This window comes from Saccostrea cucullata, unplaced genomic scaffold (assembly GCF_032062105.1).
Source record: "Saccostrea cucullata isolate Sc308-1 unplaced genomic scaffold, CSIRO_AGI_Scuc_v1 ctg15260, whole genome shotgun sequence".
Taxonomy (NCBI): Eukaryota; Metazoa; Mollusca; class Bivalvia; order Ostreida; family Ostreidae; genus Saccostrea; species Saccostrea cuccullata.
Window position 1 is genome coordinate 45,911 of NW_026936257.1, and position 21,632 is coordinate 67,542.

Genomic DNA, 21,632 nt, shown 5'->3' on the forward strand with positions numbered 1-21,632 from the left:
ATATTACGGTGGTATATTAAGGACACGCAATTATTTTTTTTAATACCAGAAAAAAAAATTATCTTGTGAAAACGACATAATTATCTTGTGAAAACGAGATATTATCTTGTGAAAACGACATAATATCTTGTGAAAACGACATAATATCTTGTGAAAACGAGATATTATCTTGTGAAAACGAGATATTATCTTGTGAAAACGACATATCTTGTGAAAACGAGATATCATCTTGTGAAAACGAGATATCTTGTGAAAACGACATAATTATCTTGTGAAAACGAGATATTATCTTGTGAAAACGACATAATATCTTGTGAAAACGACATAATATCTTGTGAAAACAAGATATTATCATGTGAAAACGACATAATATCTTGTGAAAACGAGATATTATCTTGAGCAAACAAGATATTATCTTGTGAAAACGACATAATATCTTGTGAAAAGGAGATATTATCTTGTGAAAACGAGATATTATTTTGTGAAAACGACATAATATCTTGTGAAAACCACTTATTTTTTCGGCTTTAAAATATGTTACATACATTAGACTACCTTTTTAGTATTTTGCTATTCTTTGTCAAGTATAGTCATATGGATGAAAAGTATTCAAGAGCTAGATGATACATGTACCAATAACCATTAAGGAATGCTTGAAATTACATACAAATGTTCCACAATACAATTTTTAAGAACGTTCCTTCAACGTTACTGGATGCTATTAATTAGAGCGAAAAATGTACATTGTATTCTTACAATAAAAAATTTCCGATCGTACTTCATTCAAATAAAATGGGACTCTAAAATGGTTTAAATTATTTTTAGAACTAGCATTTTATGGTAATTATCATTCGGTATCTCTACTATAATTTCATTTTTATATAAACACCACATTTGACAAGATATTGAAATGTCGGAAGTGCCACCTACGTCTTAGAACTAGTTGTTATATTGTGTAATCTTTCAGCAATAATGTCGTTAATACTTAAAGGTCATATCTGCAAAATATCTACTTGTATTAATTATTTTCATGTTATTAATTGGATTAAAAATGTACTTTCTTGAGTCCTTAAATGAAAGTAAACAATTCTTAAACTTCATGTCCATAATATATTCTGTTAAAAACAGTTTAACTGCCTCCTGTAAAGTACGTAAATTCCGTATACGACCTTTCATTTCCACGACGCCGTTTTCACAAGATAATATCTCGTTTTCACAAGATAATATCTCGTTTTCACAAGATAATTTCTCGTTTTCACAAGATAATATGTCGTTTTCACAAGATAATATCTCGTTTTCACAAGATATTATGTCGTTTTTACAAGATAATATCTCGTTTTCACAAGATAATATCTCGTTTTCACAAGATATTATCTCGTTTTCACAAGATAATATCTCGTTTTCACAAGATATTATCTCGTTTTCACAAGATATTATCTCGTTTTCACAAGATAATATGTCGTTTTCACAAGATAATATCTCGTTTTCACAAGATATTATGTCGTTTTCACAAGATAATATCTCGTTTTCACAAGATAATTTTTTTTCTGGTATTAAAAAAAAAAAATAATTGCGTGTCCTAAATATACCACCGTACAATATGAAAGCCTTTCAACAAAATATTTGTTTTTTATGTATACTGTAACATATAAAAAGTTTGTGGGTTTTTTTTAATTTTCAAATCCAACTGGCTAAAATGAAGCAATCATACTTGTAAGCAACTTGAATAAAACCTTTGCGTCATTTTACCTGACTTGACATGTAAAGGTAGGTCTAGACTACTCAAAGCATCTCTCTTCAGTGGCAAGTTTTCCAATTCAACATAACCTGTTTGAAATATTAATTTAAGAATTAAAACTGGATAGCGTATAAAATATAAAATGCATTCAGTTGCAGTACACAATCAAAGACACAAAATTAACCCTTTGTGTGCGGGAACCCAATATATTGGGTCTGACGTCACAAACGCTTGCGTGCGGGAACCCAATATGTTGGGTCTGAGTCTGAAATTAGCGCTTCGTCACATAAAACGTAGTATAAAACGTATAAATGAGCTGTGAATTATTCAGAATCTATCAAAATGTATTATACAACTACAACACATTGCAAAATAGGTAATTAAGATGTGAAAATATGCGAATTATTTGTGAAATTGTGATTTAAAGTGAAGGTGTTTGGCGTTTGTTACGATGAAAGTCAGTCCGCTATTTTTGGAAACAGGGAAAAAACGCGCATGTAATAAATATCTACTAACTTGCTCAAATATAAAGGAAAATAAAGAAACAAATCTCAAAAATAGTTAAATATCAATAATTCTAATAAATTTGTGTTAGTAGACTTAAAATTACTTAGAAATTTTCGATATTTTAGCAGAAAAACTCTGGTTAACTTGACTTGACCTTAACCTTGCGAAGTTCTTCCTGTTAAAACGAAAGTAGGATGCACATGCTACTGAACTTCAGTCTGAAGCATATCGAGAGCTTATATGGTCGGCAAAGTTTTATATTTTGGACATAAGGTGGTTATTATTTGTTTATTTGGTGTTTTGTAAGTAAACATACATTACATCGTCTAAATGAAAACAATAATGCGCGAAATTGAACCTGGCAAGTCACAGACGTTTTTCTTTTCCTCAGTGGCTGTGCATGTTGTTTACATACGTAAATCAAGCTTTGCTTTGAAATAAAGGTTTGCAAAAAATAATTTGAAGTATCTTGTTAATTAAAAGCATTTGTTTTTTAACAATAAATAAACAAATAAATAAGTAAACAATTTTTTTTTTAAATCTAACATGTCTAAAGACCCATTTCAAAAATGTTGAAAGATAAAAAAGGTTCCACCTAATAAAAGTAATAAATGTGGAGGACCTTGAACATTGTAGAAAATTTTCCAATGAGTTATTGCATTAATAAGTGAGTGCAAAAGAGATTTAAAAAGAGATTTATAGAGAATATATATCCATGAACATATTTTTGTGATCAAGCAAAATTAATTCATGATACAGGTATTCGAAATACACACAATATGAATTTTATAATTGACAATCATTGAGTCAATTAAGTGGCCCTAATTACACCTAAAAATTCTGGTTTAAAGCTGTTTGATGTTCCATCTATTTGGGAAAACTTTCAAATATTTTTTTATAACAACTTATATGATAAATTGTAAAATTTTTAGCACAATTAAAAATTTAAAATAAACTTAATTTTTTTCTATATAGTGTCTTCAAATGTAAGCTAGTTATCAGAAAAGATGCATTGATGCATTTGATATTGTGCATGTACATGAAAATGGTAAAAAGTGATGAAAAAAATTTGAAGTGCTGATTTTCCCTGAAATGACTGTCATTTGTGTAAACTGTGGTATTTGTTTTATAATGATAATAAAATACCATTTTTATTTCCTTGATGAGGATTATATAGACTCTCAATAATTTCAGAACCAAAATATGTTCCGGGATCTTTGGTATCTTAGAGTTAGTTTTCTTCAAGGCATTTACATACTCTAGTTTGCATGTGACCTAATTAGTCAGTGAAAATAATTGGTACTACATGTATCAGAATTTTTTTTAAAACCAAGTTTAAGAACATGTATCAGGGAGAAATTTTCTTTTTCTTTAAAATGGACTTTTGCCAGAATAAAGCATGTGGATTAAATTGCACATTTACTCCACTTTTTATTTTTATTTTATTAAAAACCAAAAACAGTGAGACTGCCCCAACCTATACATCCACACACAAAATTATAAAATTCACTGTTTACAAATTTATAAGGCCCAAGAAGCTTCTACATTCCATCCCTTCTAGATATGTAACAGTAAGATAGGTACATTTGATGTAAGAGATAATCATATATGCCTGAATGAATACAGAAAAAAGGCTAAGATTTGCTGTGAGAATTTTTTTTTAATAATGCAAATTCCTGTACAATTACTTATCAACAAAGATTACATTTTGGTCTCCAAAGATATGTTTATTTTTAAATATGAAAATATGAATAGTTACTAAGAATACAAATAAATCCCATAGTGGAAATAAAATATAAATTTCATTACTGTATACAGGGTTATTTTCGCCCCGTGTTATTTTCGCCCTGTGTTATTTTCGCCCTTTTGAACTTGTGAACAATTTTGCCCCATTTTAAATTCACCCAGTCATAGTTCTGTTTAAGAAATTATGAGGTGTAATTTGAATTCGTCCAATCAAGGAGAGGGTGAAAGGGGCAAAAATAAAACAGGGGCAAAAATTTCCCTGTATACAGTATTAGGAATAATATTTTTTGTTGAAGTAAAAATTCAGGCACATTTAAAACTTGTATAATAGGAAAGGAGAAAATGCATGGTAACTATGGTTGGACCAGGAATTGAACTCAGGAACGCTGCTTCACTAGTCAGGTGCTCTACCGAATGAGCTACCCAGGTTGATACCCATAGCACAACAATTACATATCCCTCCTTAAAGTTATCTTTATCCTTGCAGACACAGCCCATATCAAATATGTAACAAGGAGAAAATGCACGGCTGGACTGTGGATCTAAGAAGGGTCCCCGCATCACCAGTCAGATGCTCTACTGACTGAGCTTACTTGGCTTATATCCATGACCCATACCATTAGACTTGCATAAACTTAAAAGTATTTCATAACATATTGATTGATATTATGGTACATATCTATGGCACGCCAAATTCACAAAAATGAGATAAACCTAGTTTCACAATTGATAAACTAGGTTTATCGACTGTAAACTATAGTTTACAAACCGTAAACTATAGTTAACGATTAGTTAAGTATAGTTTTCATCTGTAAAACTATATTTAACGGTCGTTAAATATAGTTTACGAATGCTAATCTAAGTTTATCTGTCTAAATAAAGCGTTAACAATAGATTTTGTTGATAAACATAGATTCACATTTGTAAACTATAGTTTACAATCGTAAACTATAGTTAAGAGTTGTTAATCATAGTTTCACAAATCGTGAAACTATATTTATCAGATCGTTAACTATAGTTAACGGTTTGTAAACTATAGTTTACAAATTGTGAAACTGTATTTATCAGATAATCTATGTTTTGCAATCGCAAATGATTGTTTTCGATGTTAAGTATAGTTTACGGTTGTAAAACATAGATTATCGCGTTAACTATAGTTTACAGATGTAAAATTTAGATTAACGTTGTTAACTATAGGTTACAGTCCGTAAACTATAGTTTACTACCGATAAACCTAGTTTATCGATTGTGAAACTATGATTATCTCATTTTTGTGAATTTGGCGTGCCATACATATCTGTCAACCATCATTAACTAAAATCAATTGAAAAAAATCAAAACTGTTATTCACCAGTGACCACATTGAACGAAGTCATTTTTGAAAACATTATAAATGACTGTTAAAGGTGCTTAAATTTCTAAAATTTAAAGTACTAGTTTTCCTGCTGGCAATTATTGTTGCCAGCCAGGAATAAAACTTCTAAAATAAATGCCACATTTCTTACAGAGTGAGAAGTACTATGGGAGGAAAGTTGATGAATATGTAAACTTTACAAATAACACGGAGAAATGCATTTTCTTCGATAAAAGCAAAATAAAAAAAAAAAGATTTGAGAATTACTAGAGTATATTTAGGGCTGTTAGATACCAGTCATTAGAAAATAAGACCTCTAAAACTTAGTGTAAATGTTATTTTATTTTATTTTTTTTAAATTTATTTAACATGTTGACTGCTTTAATTTGAAAATGAATACTAGTAACAGCAAATAGTTCATTGTTGTGCCAATTTGCTCCAAGATTTCCCAACCTCGAAAACTGCATATTCTTTGAGGATCATACTTTCTTATATGATTGCCAATATTTCTTAAAATAATCACTAGTTTTATATTTACAGGCTAATTGAATCTTCAATTATACTCTTTTTAGTTAAAATCTTAAAAAAAAATCCATTGACTTTAATCAGAATTCACTTAAACCTACATGAATATATCCCTTACTCAGATAAGTATACAATGACTTTTCACATGACATAACGGTATATATAACATTGGCTTTATCATTGATTCATTGAGTTATTGTTTAAATAAAAATTTTTTTTTGCATAAAATTAAACTAAAATTGAATTTTTAAAGCGATTGATTTATTTTTTTTCATCAAAGTGCAATATTTTCTCTGAAAAATATAGTTAGAATGCTAAAAAGTCATTTTTAAAATAATTTTTTTGAAAATTTGGTTTCCATGGCAACATAAAATAAAAGATTTTTAAAAAAAATAGTATAGATTAAAAAACACAACATTTGCTATATATTTGCCAAATTTCAAGCAAATTGGTTGTCAACAATTTAAGATATTTGCATTTTAGTACACCATTGTGATAATTTTGTTGATATTACAAAACAACTCAGTCCTGAGGTTACAGTGCACGTAAAACAAGTCAGCACACAAAGGGTTAAAATGCTATGACATGACATGCAGAGCTCCAGATAAGGTGCGTATTTGCTTAAATACTCATTAAATTTTATATAATACGCATTGAAAATTAAAATAGAGCGTACAATTACGCATTAGCAATCATAGATACGCATCACATAACGAAAGTACTGCGTACAACAATTTGAAGAATACAGGTACGACTTACTTACCGATACGAATTGAGGTTAACTCCGTGTTTGATTTTTCTCAAAACGAAGTACAGATTTAAAAGCCTTTTAGTGACCAGGAATATTCTAGTAATGACGAAGACGATCTCCATTTCGGGAGATTTAGATAAAATCCATTTCTATGTAGAAAGACTATACACTTGGCATAATGTTTTTATTCTTATGGGTTCATAGCCAATTTTTCATCTCTCTCAACTTGCCACATTAACGAAGATTTTTTTTCTCTCAGTTTACTGTTGATACGATATCTTAAACGAAGGAAAAGTTCTCTGACTCTATGGTACCTTGACCTACTGTACAATCTTCCTTGTCAAAAAAGAATCTTACTAAAAGGCTTGTTGGTATTTGCAAAATTTATTTAAATAAATACAGTAACCGAATTTTAACGTAATTTTAACGTTTTTTCCTTCTTCAAAACTCGTACTTCGATTACAAGCTCAAAATCAAAATAAACGTCAATTGAAACATTTATACATAAATAAAATAATCTTCAATCATTTTAATGAAAATCAAAATCTGCATTGATTTGAAAATCAGGGAGTAAATACACTTTAGGGTAAAAAATTATCTGGAGCTCTGGACATGTTAATTACAATTTTTTAATTGATTATTGCAAGGATTTGCCAAATGTTAAAAAATGTACTTTAATCAGGCATAAACAACAGGGGGGGGGGGGGGGGGGGGCTGCCCCTCTTTTTAGCCCAATATTACTAACACATAGGAAATGTTCATTGAAAAGCTGGTTGCCCATCCCTCCAACTTTTTGTGATATAAGGAAAATGTAGTATTGTAGGTCAAAACTAAAATTGGTACGAAAGAAAGTTGGCATTGAAAAAATATGTCCCTCCAGTCCACGAAATTTATGAGATTTTCTACTTGGGGCATCCCCCGTTTTTTAATTTTATGCTTGTCATTTTTTTCTGGCTGGACACCCACTTTCAAAAACGATGCTACATGAATGTGTCTTTTAATCACTGAATGCATAGCATCATGATAAGGTGGGTGTATTTAATGTTGCAATATATCTTCCTTCACAAAAAACGTACCGACATTTGTCACGACCTGATCTGTACCTTTATTTTCTATATACCGTGTATCAAATACCATTCAACTTACATTTTTATGTTTTTCTCCAGTGGACTGCAATATTATTATCATTCCTACACACGTAAATTAGCTGTAATACTTTTAATCATTGCCTGTCATGTAAACACGCACATGTTCGTCTGCCATCTTTCCGGAATATTGCATGCAAGGGTTAGTTTCGTCTTCACCAAACTGTTGTTTTTTTTTATTTAGATAATTGCATAATTTCCAACAATTATATAATCAAAGAGATAGTTATCACTACTAACATTTATTCTAGAAAATGTTATTACGATAACACGATAAGACGTGTCAACAACTTTTACAACTAGGCCTACCGAACCGGTTGTCGTCTGCAAAAGGCCCTCGGTCCTTTCTGGGCATACTTCTCGAAATTTGCAATTATCAAACATAAATCCTACTTACGTATTCCAGAAATTTTGACTGTGGTCCATAGTTATTGGTCATTTTTTCGTATTACTTCAAATTCCAAGAGTTTACTTTGAAAGTTGTTTAGATTGTTGACAATTTTTTTTTGTACGACCATGTGCGGAACATACTTCAGCGCCATTGGTGGAAAGTCTTCATGCTGCATTTTTATTGGCTGAAACTTATCACGTGGCCCTTTTCAATAGCTTGTGAGACATTACGTCATTTTCAAGTTCCAAAGTGCCAATCCCCAAATGCATGAAATGCAAATGAAATGGGCCTTGATCTACATTGCACTTCCACATGATATTATATGTTCAACAATTATATCGCAACACGCTTGGCATCTTTCATATATCCCTAACCTTTATTTCACTATGGAGATCAATGCCAGCGGCGGATTCAGGAATCTTGGAAGGGGGGGGGTTGGGACCTACAGCCACATCAAAAATTTCTCCAGATTTTAATCAATCATATTTTGGAATTTTTTGACACAAAAAGGGGGTGGTACCCTTCTAAAAACACTAGTGAATGCAGACATATGTATAGACCATTTAATAAACTTGTATGAACAAGACAAAAAAACAAATAATGAACCATAAGATGACCAACCTTGTATCAGGGCAATTGACAACTGTTTTGTGTTGAGGTTTTCCACATACTTTCCAACGTAATTGTTGAGAAGATAGGCTGCTAATCCCTCCAACATAGTTCAGCTATAAAAAATCACAACTTTTAGAGATTTAGCTAGTTATGCATTATATCCACATTATATTTATAGCTGTATTATACAAATTATGCATAAAAAATATTGATAGGAATACACCACAGAATGCAAGATTTTAGTAATAAATAATTAAAAAAAAAAACTTCTGATGTACATCCTAATACATGAATTTTTAGTCTTAACACAAGAAAAAAAATGATTATTTTGAGTTATTTAATTATACAATTTATTCTTCATGACAATGAAAAGCAACCTGATCAAATTATGTATCAATGTAGCTCTTCTGTCGTTATTAATTTACACATTTCAATGTAATATCAAAGGGTGCAGCCAGCTGGCAAATATGGCAACACTTGTTGTCATGCTAGCAAAGCAGCATGTGCCAAAAGAACTTTTTGCCCTGATTATTCGTTAAACAGAAAAATTTAGGGACCACATCTGCTTTTCAACAGGAAAGTTCACCCAAGTTTAGACCAAAACTTAGAAATTCTATGGCCATTCAAAATTCACATTGGCAACTGATCCAAGCAGGCTGCACCAATATGACTCACTGTACAATTGCCAGACCTACATCAGCAACATTCTTGCATTACTCACTGTTGCTTGTATAGACTTGCTGGTAGGGTGTATGGCATTGCTTGTGAACTCGGAAATGCTTTACTTTTATTATAACAAAGTTTAAGAAAGTATATCTAACCTCTGACCTTGTATGTTTGCTTCCTGAAATCATCCTCTTCTGAACAATGGTAGCAAATAGTGAAAATATCACTTTAACATAACCTCTGTATAAGTACTAATTGTTATTAATGAATTATACCACAGGCAGTAGATAAATGCAATGTTACATATGTCATCTGTTTTTTCACTCTTGCCTTCTGTCCTTCTTTTTAGTGAATATGACTTGCCCTCAATAACACAAATTTTGACCTTAACTCAGAACACAGGGCAATTGGGCAATTAGCCTAGGCCTAGAGATCTTTATTATCCCAACACCTGCCTCAGTTTTTAAATTCTGATCCAAAGGACCAGAAACTTTTAATTCACAGGCCAAGCACTTGGCAATTAAGGAAGAGTTGCTACCTACGAGTATTTTTATCGATTTTGGTCACTTAAGGCAGGGTTCAAACCCATGACCTTCAAATTACAGAGTGTGTCAATACACCTCAGTCAAGATTGCTTAAAGGAGAATATTCTACATCTCCATTTGCCATAACATTTTTGTCATAATCTCAAGGGTAATTAGGGTCCTCAAATGAAAAAAACTTGTTCATTTGTCAATTTGACTTGGTACAAGCCATCTTTTCATTCAATACATGTATAGCTATTCAACATCAATATAAAATGTGGATTCAAATCTATCTTTGTTCTTAACCTTCATTTCAAGGAGTTAAAAATTCTTCACTGGTTCTTATTTTGTTATCATGATGATTAGGCATAGTGTCACTGTGACATTGACTGAATCTCAAAATGCATGCAGATGACGTAAAATTTAATTTTAAAGTTCAATCAATAAAATTTTGATTATAATTATATGTTCACAATCCGTCCAAATTACAAGATAAATGATTTTGAATTATTTATTGATTACTTTTACAAATGAAAATGAACAGCTTTATTTCCCCTGATGATCACTAAATAAACATGATCTTTAATAATGTTCATTATATGCTGTGTAACACTATATGTATGTTATGTACATATGGATCATTTTACACGTTACACATTACACGTGATCTTAAACTTTTGTTAAATCTTAAACTTGATATTGCTAGAAGTGCAACAAATACCAATTCTAATTAAATTTCTTACAAGAAAGGTATTTCTGTACCTATACACAAACTAAACATTTTTTATCCTGTATACAAATAGATGCCTTATATCATAAATTTGTCACTATATAAAATAAAATCTAAACTATTTTTGTTCTATTATTAATACCTTTTATCATGTACTCTGAGTAAGTGTGCAGTTTCAATGCATGAACAATATATTGTAAAAATAAACAGACATTGGTCAATATTACATGCTGCACCAATTTTTGTTATATCTCTATAAAATGATTATTTTACCACATATACATTGTAATATACCATGTATACTTAAGAAATAAAGTATCATTTTTTACTTTCTATTGAGATGTGAAACGTGTTGGTTATCTACAATGATCAAATCTCATAAAGCCCGAAGGGCTTTATGGAAGATTTGATCATGTATAACTGTGTTGCATCTCAATGTATGCTATCAAAAAATGATACCTTATTTCTTATATTTACACATGTACTTATTCATACTTTTTATTTTGATTGTTACTTTTAACGTGTGAAATGTGTTTATTTTTCAAACCCAACGGCATATATGTAATCCACTAAACGCGCGTCGACCCTACAAAAATTATTTTTGACGTCACAAGAAATTACGTCGAACGTATATATAAAACGCACATCTATGACCTCTAGATGCCTTTTATCATACCTATATTTACACAGTTATAAATACGCTTGCCTTCAGTAGTGTTATATAAAGGAAAACATTTGCAAATGTAAATATAGAGTTTTATGGTTTTTACATATAACTTTCAAAGGTGTTAGTACAATATATATATAGTGCAAAGGGCATCATAATCAAGAAATATGTTTGATGTATTTGGTCATAGTGTTTCTAAAGTTGAAATAAAATAGACTTGCAATATTTAATTATATACTGTCTTGTAATATTCCAAATTGATCTTCCTGTTTCCAAACCATTGCTTTTGGAATGATATTGGATGAATTGCAAATCAAAGAAAATGAATGATATACCTCTATTATTCTGAAGATTCATTTGCATGCCAAGCAATTTACTTTGATTTGAAGACTTCATCAGAATGAATGTTATTTACACTTACTGAATAAATCGATCTGAAGCTATAAGTATTTAAAAAAAAAAATATTTTGTTACCAAATAAAATTCAACAACAAATGAAAGACAACCCCCATTTAGAGATTGTACAGACGACATGTGTTAGACACTGTCTTCTGAGCAATGTTTTCCAAAGTATCATTACGAATAGTTGCCACAGCAGAAGCCACTTCTCCAAGGAACAAGGGACTGTTCTCTAGAATGCTCTGTTGAACACCTGGCATTGACACATCTGATTCCAGCAGCAGACGGTCATCAGGAACAGCTTGGAGCCCTTTTACTTGTTGCTCATCAAATTCCAGGACTTTTCTTGAAAATCCAAAGAAACAGTTTGGAAAGTCGTCTAACCATTCCTTCACCATTGATGTTTCTCCCCTGAAGTTACAGAGATGTATATATTGGTCTGAACTGCACTGCCTTCGGACCAGGTCTCGAACTCGTGAACTGACATCCAAACTGTATGGGTCCCCTTGGGGTCCAGTGACCTTTAAGATCATTGGTTGAGCAGGTGTACTGAGGGTCAGAAGTTGTCTGAATGTCAGTTCTTGTTCCACCCATGAGTCCTTATTAGCTGACCTGTCCAAACCAATGTCTCCAATGGCAGCATCAGCACTGTTGGTCAAGACACTAATGGCTTCAAATTCTTCCTGCAGAAGATTAGGAGAGGCTAATGCATCCACACCAAAGCTATTTCTCCATCCAGGGTAATTAGTGAAATTACCAAGGGAAAAAGACTTTGGGTTGCTGTAGACAATGACTCCACCAATGATGTCTGCTGGGACTTTTGGTTGTGCATGGACTGCTAAATTTGACAAGAGACCAGATGGAGAAATATCTCTTACATCAAACAACATGCAGAGACGCCCAAAGTAAAAGTGACTATCCATAAGGGACAGTCGCTCTGGCATATAGACTTCTTCATATGGTCTGTCTGGCCCAACCATGTACTGTCTATCAATGTCCAGTGGGGGAGCTTGTTGACAAAACTGTCCATGCTGTTCTTGATGAGGAGGAATGTAATCTCTGTCTTCTGGATAAGTGCCAGCTCTTTCTGATTCAAAGTACAAGTTCTCACTGAAATTTCGTGGACTTTCATCGAACGAAATATTGTCTGTGAATATTCCTTCTTCTCTTTCCATTTTGGCAGGAGAGGCAGTCTCTTCAACATCTTTTAACAAATGAAGGCCTTTGTGACCAACACTGTGCACATCCTGTAAGCTTAGCCCACCAATTGTTGCTTTAGCAAAAGCAGATTTGAACTGATCTCGAAGCTGTGGTGTCACATATTGCAGCAGTCCCAGAAGGGCTCTCCAGTGAAGTAAAATTGCAGGGCTGTTTGGTGGCCACAGTGTGAATTGAATAGGGATCTCCAGTCCTTGGTGCTGACATAAGGCTCTCATAGCAATTTCTAAGGCAGGCGTTATTTTAACCTCCTGTGGCAAAACATTTCTGTTTCTCATAAATTCTAGCAGGTCTTCCACATGAGCATCTACACCCAAAATATAAAAGGTCAAGTCTCGGAGAGTTAACCAACGCATGCTTTGAAGATCTGAATCCGAATTTGGAAGATCCAGTTCAAAGATTTTAGGGAGGTGAAATTTGTAAGCATGCTGTCTCAGATTTGTTGATGAGAAACATCCAGGAATTGGACATCCAATACGTGCATTAAGCCTCTTTATCTGCCGATCAATTTTGCGAGCCTCTCTCTTTCTTCTAATCTTTCTTTGTGTTTTTGACACTTTGACGTTTTTCTGATTTTGAGTACGCCTCCTTCGTCTACACTGTGATTTGGTCAAACCATTGGCATCTCCACTTTGAGCTGTGGATCTTTTCTGCAGCTGATCCTTCTCACTATTTTTAAAATTTGAAGAGTGGAATGATCCAAGCTCTGTTTGCAGATCACATACCTTTTCTGGAGGGATGTTTGTAGAAAGTTCCAGCTCTTGGTCCACTCTTTCTCTTTTTATTTCTTGGATTGCAAGGTCAGCCTGTTCACGGTCATTTTTTCTGGACTGTCTAAATCCTGTATCTGACTGATTATCTGAAGAAGACATTGGCACAGGCATCTGACTCAGTGAGACAGGTTCAATGTGCCCTAACCTTTCTGGATTATCAGATGACTGAGTAGGAATGTTGGCTTCATTACCATGTTGATCCTTGTTTTGCTTTAGTTTTTTGTTCTTCAACATCTCCCATTCAAATTCTAAACCTTCCGCATGAAAGAGTTTGTGGAACTCTTCTTGCTGAGCTGGTGCTATATACTGCAATAGATAGGACAAGGCTTTCCAATGTAAAAGCACAGCTTGACTATTTATTGTGTGAACAAGAAAGGCTTTCGGTTCATCAAATCCATGATAGTGACAAAAGGATCTCATGGTATCTTCCATTTTTCCTTCAACTGGTCCGGAGATGGGAATGAGATTTTGCATTCGTAAAAAGTCACAAAGGTCTTCTATGTTTGCTGAGGTTCCTAGAATTGAAGAGGTTAACTCTTTCAAAGCTTGCATGCGCAGTTCATTTAAAGAAGGTTTATCGTGAGGAAGATTCACATTAAATATTTTGGGTAGATGACATTTCAACATGTGATCTTTCATATTATTAACACTGATGTGGCACTCTGATAATATGCACTTTTTGAACTTTTTCTGTTTTGCAGAGGAGGCAGCAAGGTTTCTTTTCTCACTAGGTAACTGGATATTGTTTTGTCCTCTTTCAGTGACTTGGACTTTGTTCCCTGGATTTTGCCGTTTAATCTGTACACCTGACTGATCTTTGTAAACCTTTCCACCTGAGTTGAATTGGCCTCTACCAGTTTGAGATGACTGTTGTGGTGGTTTTGGAAATCCTTCAGTACTGTGTGAAGGATTTTTCAGCACATGTGCACTCCCTGGTCTCTGGTTGATTACATTGGATTGAAACCTCTGTGGCTGAAATGCACTACCTCTAGGACCAAAATGCTGTGCACTGGTAGCAGTTCCTTGTCCTCTAGGAAAGTTTGAAGTCTTGAAGTTTTGTGGTCCTCTGTTTTGGTTTAAGTTTCCAAAGTTCTGTCCACCTTGATTTTTTTCTTGTGGTGAGGGCTGAATCTTCATGGGCACTCCTGCCATAGGGTTGTTGAAGCCAACTCTGTGACTGTATACTTGTTGTGGAAGTACATTTCCTTCTACTTCTGCATTCCAATGGGGATACATATACTGATCTGGACCAGAGCCTCTGGCCTGTGGATACCCTGGGTCAGGCAGCAAAACCCTGTGTCCAGTCCTCGATCGAGACTGATTTTGCATCGTGGGATTTATATGACCCATTCTCTGGGCGTGAGGAAACTGCTGACTGTTGCTTTGTACATGCTGCGCATAATGTCTATTGTGAGAAAAGTTTCTCTCCATGTTTCTTTAAAAGTCTTTTAATTTTTTTACCACATAAAAGTTCAATAATATTCATAAAAATCCTACCTCAGTTTGTGGCAGGGCACCTTTGGTGGTACATGTATATCAATTTATCACTTTATTCAACACGCTTTTATTCTGAAAAGGAAAAATGAGTAAATAGATAACACTAAATAACTCCACAAATAAAATCATGATAGGTAAACCAAGTTGTCCTTCACCATCTATAATTTATTGACCTAGTATAGTTTAATGTAAAAAGAAATACTGTAAATGCACACATATTCGTGAGGGATTAAATTTCGTTTATTTCATTGTTAACAACTATCAATGAAAATAAATCCCACACGAAATTTTATTTGACTATATATTGAATAGGGTTACTTTCAAAATGACGAAATTAAATGCCAACAAAACTATTTTTGATGACAAATCAACGAAATTTTATCCCAACAAAAATTTGTGATTCTACAGTATGTCAGCACCGGGTAAAAAAAGGTTGATTTTCACTTATTCAATCCCAAGGAAAAACATATTTAAAATAGACAAATGCACATATACCTTGCAATACAAATATTTGTACAGATGTATTAAATGGCAGTTCTATATTCTATGTCTCAAACTTACTTCTTGTGACATCACAGTCTAGACCTTCTAATGATTAGGTTTCATGTGGTTTGAGGAGGCAAACCTAAGTTTTATCAAAAACATATAGTAACACCAATAATATTAAGAGGCAGTCCACTGAAAATCAGGCAATGGGTGGCACATCACATGTCATGGATTTTTATTATTATTATATTTTCATGTAGACTTATTAAAGCAAGTTTTTACACATGAAAACATCAGAAAATATTAAGTGCTCCTCTAGTCCTATTTTTGGTAAGTGCTCAATTTTAAGTGCAAAAAGGGGAACATGAGGGTAAAAAAATACTACGTTTTTGTTTTGTTTTGTGTGTACCAGATACGCTAAACCTGGATGTGTCTATCAATATCATTTATACTATAGACTCTTATCTTTAATCTTAGTAATGAATAAGACTCCAATTTGTATTTCTTTAGAAAAAAATATGTGGTCCAAAATTGAGTTTAGCAAGTAACTTTTTGAATTCATTATCCAATTTTCATTACGTTATAAAACCCAATACATTTCAATGACAGATTTTTTTTCTCATGTTATTATGAATACAAAGTACAACTTTTTGAGTCACTCAATAAAATCAGTGGGCACCCGTATATTGAGAGAAATAAAAGGAGTCAAATTTACCTATGTTTTACAATTTTTCACAATTAAACCGATCCCGACCGGAATTATATGAAGAAGGAAATACTATAAATGTAATGTTAAATTTGGCTCTTTTGTTGTAATATGGCAAAAAAATTACTTGATTTATTTTTTTTACATGTCTTTTGGGTGGCAGTTGTCTTTAGTTTTATAACTTTACACATTTTGCATTATTTTCAATCGGGATCGGTTTTATTTCAATCGGGATCGGTTTTTACCGTAAAACTAGAAATATTCTGCATTTAATGTATCAGAAAAAAATATGCTTGTCTTTTATTTCTGTTCAGTTAGTCAACTGTTTTAAAATTATTTTATCCATGGATTCAAATGTTTATATATACAATGTATTTAAAATACTAATGTCTTTTACGTACATGAAGATTACAATCATGTATAACATCTGTTCGATTTCTTGATACTCGGTATTAAAAAATCAAAGTATTTGTACATGCATTATGCAACAACTGAGAGTAAACAGCTTATCTTTATTAAATATCTTATTTTCAACTAAAGTTTGTTTTAACTGTTTAATTCTCTCGTGAATTAAAAAGTTCAATTCTATCATTGGCGAAAATATACTTGCACGTACCTAAATGCAGAAAATATTTTAATGTGCACAGTCTCGGCTTTATAAATCCAAATTTTTAAACCTGTCATCTATAAAAGCCGTTTCCCCTATATTTTCATCTTATAAAATTTAATTTTATATTAATAAGAAAATAAGTTATTTCATATATATAGTATCATTATTTAACGGGGGGTAAGGCGGCATATTAAAAAAAACTTCCATTAATGAGAAAACATTTAAGAATTGGCCAACATGGTCACATTTTTTAACTTCATATTGAATGTGAGTATGTGATTGTTTCAATCACCAAATTTAACCCAAAAAAACCCAAACAAAAACAATACAAAACAAAAAAAATATGCCAACGAAATCTTCCGTTTTAGTGGCAAATTGAAGTGGGGAGTTCAACAGTAATTTTCCTCAATAAATATTTTTTAAATCTTATTTTTGACTTTTTTAATAAAATATTTTTAATCGTACCGCGGATCGTTTACTTTGGTTTGACTGCATAGATAAATATAATCAACATGATCAAGTGGGTTTTTTTTTTTGGTTTTTTTTTTATGTGTGTACAAATATTATGAAATAAACATCTCAACTCCCTTGACTTGAATTAAATGTTGCGTATTAAAATCTAAACTATTCATCTTTCCTTGATAATCAGAAGAAAATAAAATCTCTTCACATCCCAATTTTATAAGAAATATTCAATATAAACAATTAATTATTTGTACGCATAGCCCAATGATAGCCTAGTAAATCAGTTTAAAAAATTAGTTCTCGGACATGTACAAAATTACTTTTCAAAAGGGACTTCTAGCTGAGATGTCGCCCGTGAAAAAATTACATTTTATATAAAAATATATGATTATTTAACATTGTAGGATAATGCACTCTGAAAAGTAATTGAACAGAAAAAGAGAAATTATTTATTTTTAATCGTTTTATTTGCACTTTTATGCAAAGAATTTACAAACTTCTTTAGAAAACTTGTAACTATTCAATTGTGACGCAATATTAGTCAGGTATATGACGTCACTGATACATCAATGGAAACGTGGATTCAACCTGAATAATACTGCCAATCTAAATATTACGTTTGGAGGCGAAAATGAATTTTATTTTGAAAATAGAGTAGTAAGTTTTTGTTAAATAATTTATTTTGTGTATATATTCTAAATATTTCACTAGGATTTCGATAGTAAGGTGTTTAGCAGATTTACCGATGCCACGGGAGATAACTCTTACATCGCAAAAATTCATAAAAACGTCTATATATTTTGACAGAAAACTACTATCAAAGTGTTTTGCCCACCAATTTTATTTTTGAAACTGAAAGACGAAATATTTCTAGATTTAGTTCAGCATGAATTATAGTCCTGTTAAATAAGTATTGGAAATTACAGTTCGTTGTTTCTGACCTAAATTAAGTGGTTTATATAGGGGAATTCAAGAACACGAAACAAAAGGATATTTTATTAAATAAGCAATTTTAAAACAAATCTTCGATTACATTATTCCATTTAGACTACATTGATATTGTTTTCAATAAAATTTCAAATATTCGTCACATTCGATGTGCCGCCTATTAATACAACCCTGCCTGATTTTCAGTGGACTGCCTCTTAAACTATGAATAAATGCCCAAACCTTAACAAATATGACTGATGACAAATGAATCAATATCACTGTGTTAAAAAGAAGAAAATTTAAACTGAAACCTGTATATTTGACTTGTCAAGCAAAGTTTGTGTGAAAACTTCCCAGAATCATTTCTCAATCAGAAAGAAAGAAAGTTGAATACAACAGGTCCCTGGTTATCATAAAGATTTAGTTCTTGCAGCTTGAGAAAGCATAAAAGAAAGTCAATGTTGTTGAATCTACTGTACAATGCCATTAATTTTTAAAATTCCACTATAGATACTTTTTTATAAACATAATTTTAGCAAGAGTTATTTCCCACTGGTTACCTATTGGAGGTATACAAGCCATTATTCCTTCATAATCAACATGTTCTACCAAGTTAAACTTAATTGTCATACTGGATAATTCACACAGTGTATAGAGCATCTGCTCTAGAGTCTCGTTGTAAGGAGTCAATGCTTACATCCTGGGTTCGAATCCCACTGTGGGACGTGGAGACTGGACCTTCAGATGAGACCGTATAAACCGAGGTCCAGAATCGCGGTAGGTGCTGGCACAAAAAAATCCCTCCCTTGCCCATATGATTGACCATAAAACATAAAATAAAGTAAAGCAGATCCATTTACTTCAGGAAATTCATTGTACACAAACATGGTACTGTATTGGTAAACAGACATATCCAGTCACATGGCACACCCACAGATGATATTGTACATTGTTTATCAAGTTTTTTTGTGACCTCTGAGCAGTTCCCCATAAAAGATTCTTATTTCCTTCACTTAATCTGAACCAATGAGTGACTGAATTAATCTAAAGGAACAAATTCAGGACAGAGACTAAAATTTTGAACAAGTTCTAAAATAAACATGGCTTGGGTAACACTGGTTTTTTTTTACGTAATGTGCAAGTCCTGACTTTGAAATTTAAGCACATTGTCATAACGATACGCATTGTATAACTTACCTGCATTTTAACATTTACATTTCACTGAAAAAATGAGATATTTTGATTTTTGACCCTTTTCAACCTTCTCCCGAATCTCCGTTCTCGTCATTTTCGCTTTCTGGAACACAGAATTCCGATCCCGAGTTTTATCGCTTGAGTCGCTCGATTTCATCGAACCCGAGCAATATTTGGACATAGTCATTAGATATGAAAAGGGGGGGGGTGGCAGGCGAGTAGCCAGACGTACTTTTGTACGCAAAAACGTCCACATCATTTCCAAAAATAAAAGGAAAGAAAGAAAAGAAAAGAAAGGAGAAGAGAGCGAGACAGGCGTAATATTGGAAATTGTACTCATATATTTTTGCAAAATATTAGTAAATAATTTTAAAAATACAAAAAAACTTAGAGACAATTTAGAATTAACGATAAAAAAAAATAAATGAAAATCAAAATCAACAGAATCAGTTTTGGGGGGAAATACGATATTGTAATGAATCAGAATTAGTTAAGTGGATTGAAATAGTTTTTTAAATCACCCAATCAAATCATATTATGTGTAGCCAATCAGAGTTAATATTTTAGCCAATCAAATGATTAAAATTATTGACCAATCAGTAGCAATTAGTCATAGGAGATATAGTATAAATACAGGGATCAATCTTGTTTCGTTTACTTTTGGTGTAACTCTTTGTCGGAGTTAGGTGACTTAGGAAGGGTACCTGGGCTGTGTCGGGAAACAACAGAATTGTTAGTTAGACCACTCAGCCCAGGGACCCAGTTCCCTAGTGTCTTTGTGACTGTAGCTATGGTGTCTCTGTGACTTTAGCTTGTGTCTTACCAAAAGTCGTGTCCTGTTAGTAGCTATGGTGTCTTGGTGACTTTAGCTTGTGTTTGTGTGTCTTAATCATGTTAATATGATAATGTTACTTTGTGATTATTTTGGTGTGTTTAGGGTAGTTGCAGACTGTGTCGGGAAACAACAGAACTGTTCGTTATACCACTCAGTCTGCAGCTACAAAGATAAGTTTTATATTTGATCATTGGTTTGAAAAATTATTGGTGATTCTTTTGTTATAGTTCGTTGTCATTTAGTTTACTAATCATTATCCAGATAGGACCAAGGAAAAAGTTTATATGGTGACTTTTAGTCAGTTGTTTGACATTGTTAATGAAGTTTGCTTGATTCAATATAAACGTGATTCTTAGGAAGGAAACCTAAGCGGACCCAATTATAATATAAATCATTTGTACTTTGTAAAAACGTTACAATATTATACACCTAACTGAAATCAAAAGATTTTCCCGGATTTTGATTAACTATCGAATATTGGTGATTTTTTTTTTTCAAGTGTAATAAATTACATTCTAAAAGAGTTTCTCTATTGTAGATGTCACACAATAAAACCCCAGTCGGTTCCCTTAAAAGAAACAATAATTTTATATTTAATGCCAAAAAGTTCAATTTCTCTTAATGGAAATTACCTTCCAACCGCAATGCTTAACTTCTGTACATAACGATACCCCCCCCCCACCCCAATTTTAACCTCAGTAATATCGGATTCATGGGAGACTTCAAAAATCATTATTCATCTTTATATAGGAACATCAAAAATCGAAAAATTGGTAAAATTTAGTTTAACCTTTAAAAAAATAATAATAAGAAGTGGCGGATTTAAGGGGGGTGCAACCCCTTAAATTGTCAAAATTAAAATAAATATAGTTTTGTCGAGAAAATTATGTTTAAAACGTCTACTTGCAGTACTTGGTAGACCTCATTTTTACCCTACAAAACCTCTAGAATCCATGAGCTTCCGGGGCTTCGCCCCCTGGCCCCCACCTGGCCTCAAGGCGGCCCCCAGTCCCCCTGCCTAAATATTGCGCCCCCTAACTTCAATTCCTGGATCCGCTCCTGATAAGGCATCCGTAACTGTTACACTATCTTAAAACAAGTAGTATATTTTACATGTTTTTATAATTGTTGCAAAAAGTTTAAGATACCAGATTTGTGAATAT

The 21,632-nt window shown here is 32.6% G+C and overlaps 1 pseudogene; it reads right to left on the minus strand.

Annotated features, from left to right (window-relative positions):
* LOC134245101 (intermembrane lipid transfer protein VPS13D-like) overlaps positions 1-19,736 on the minus strand; it is a 63,710-nt pseudogene extending 43,974 nt beyond the window's left edge.
* Positions 19,737-21,632: the final 1,896 nt, after the last annotated feature.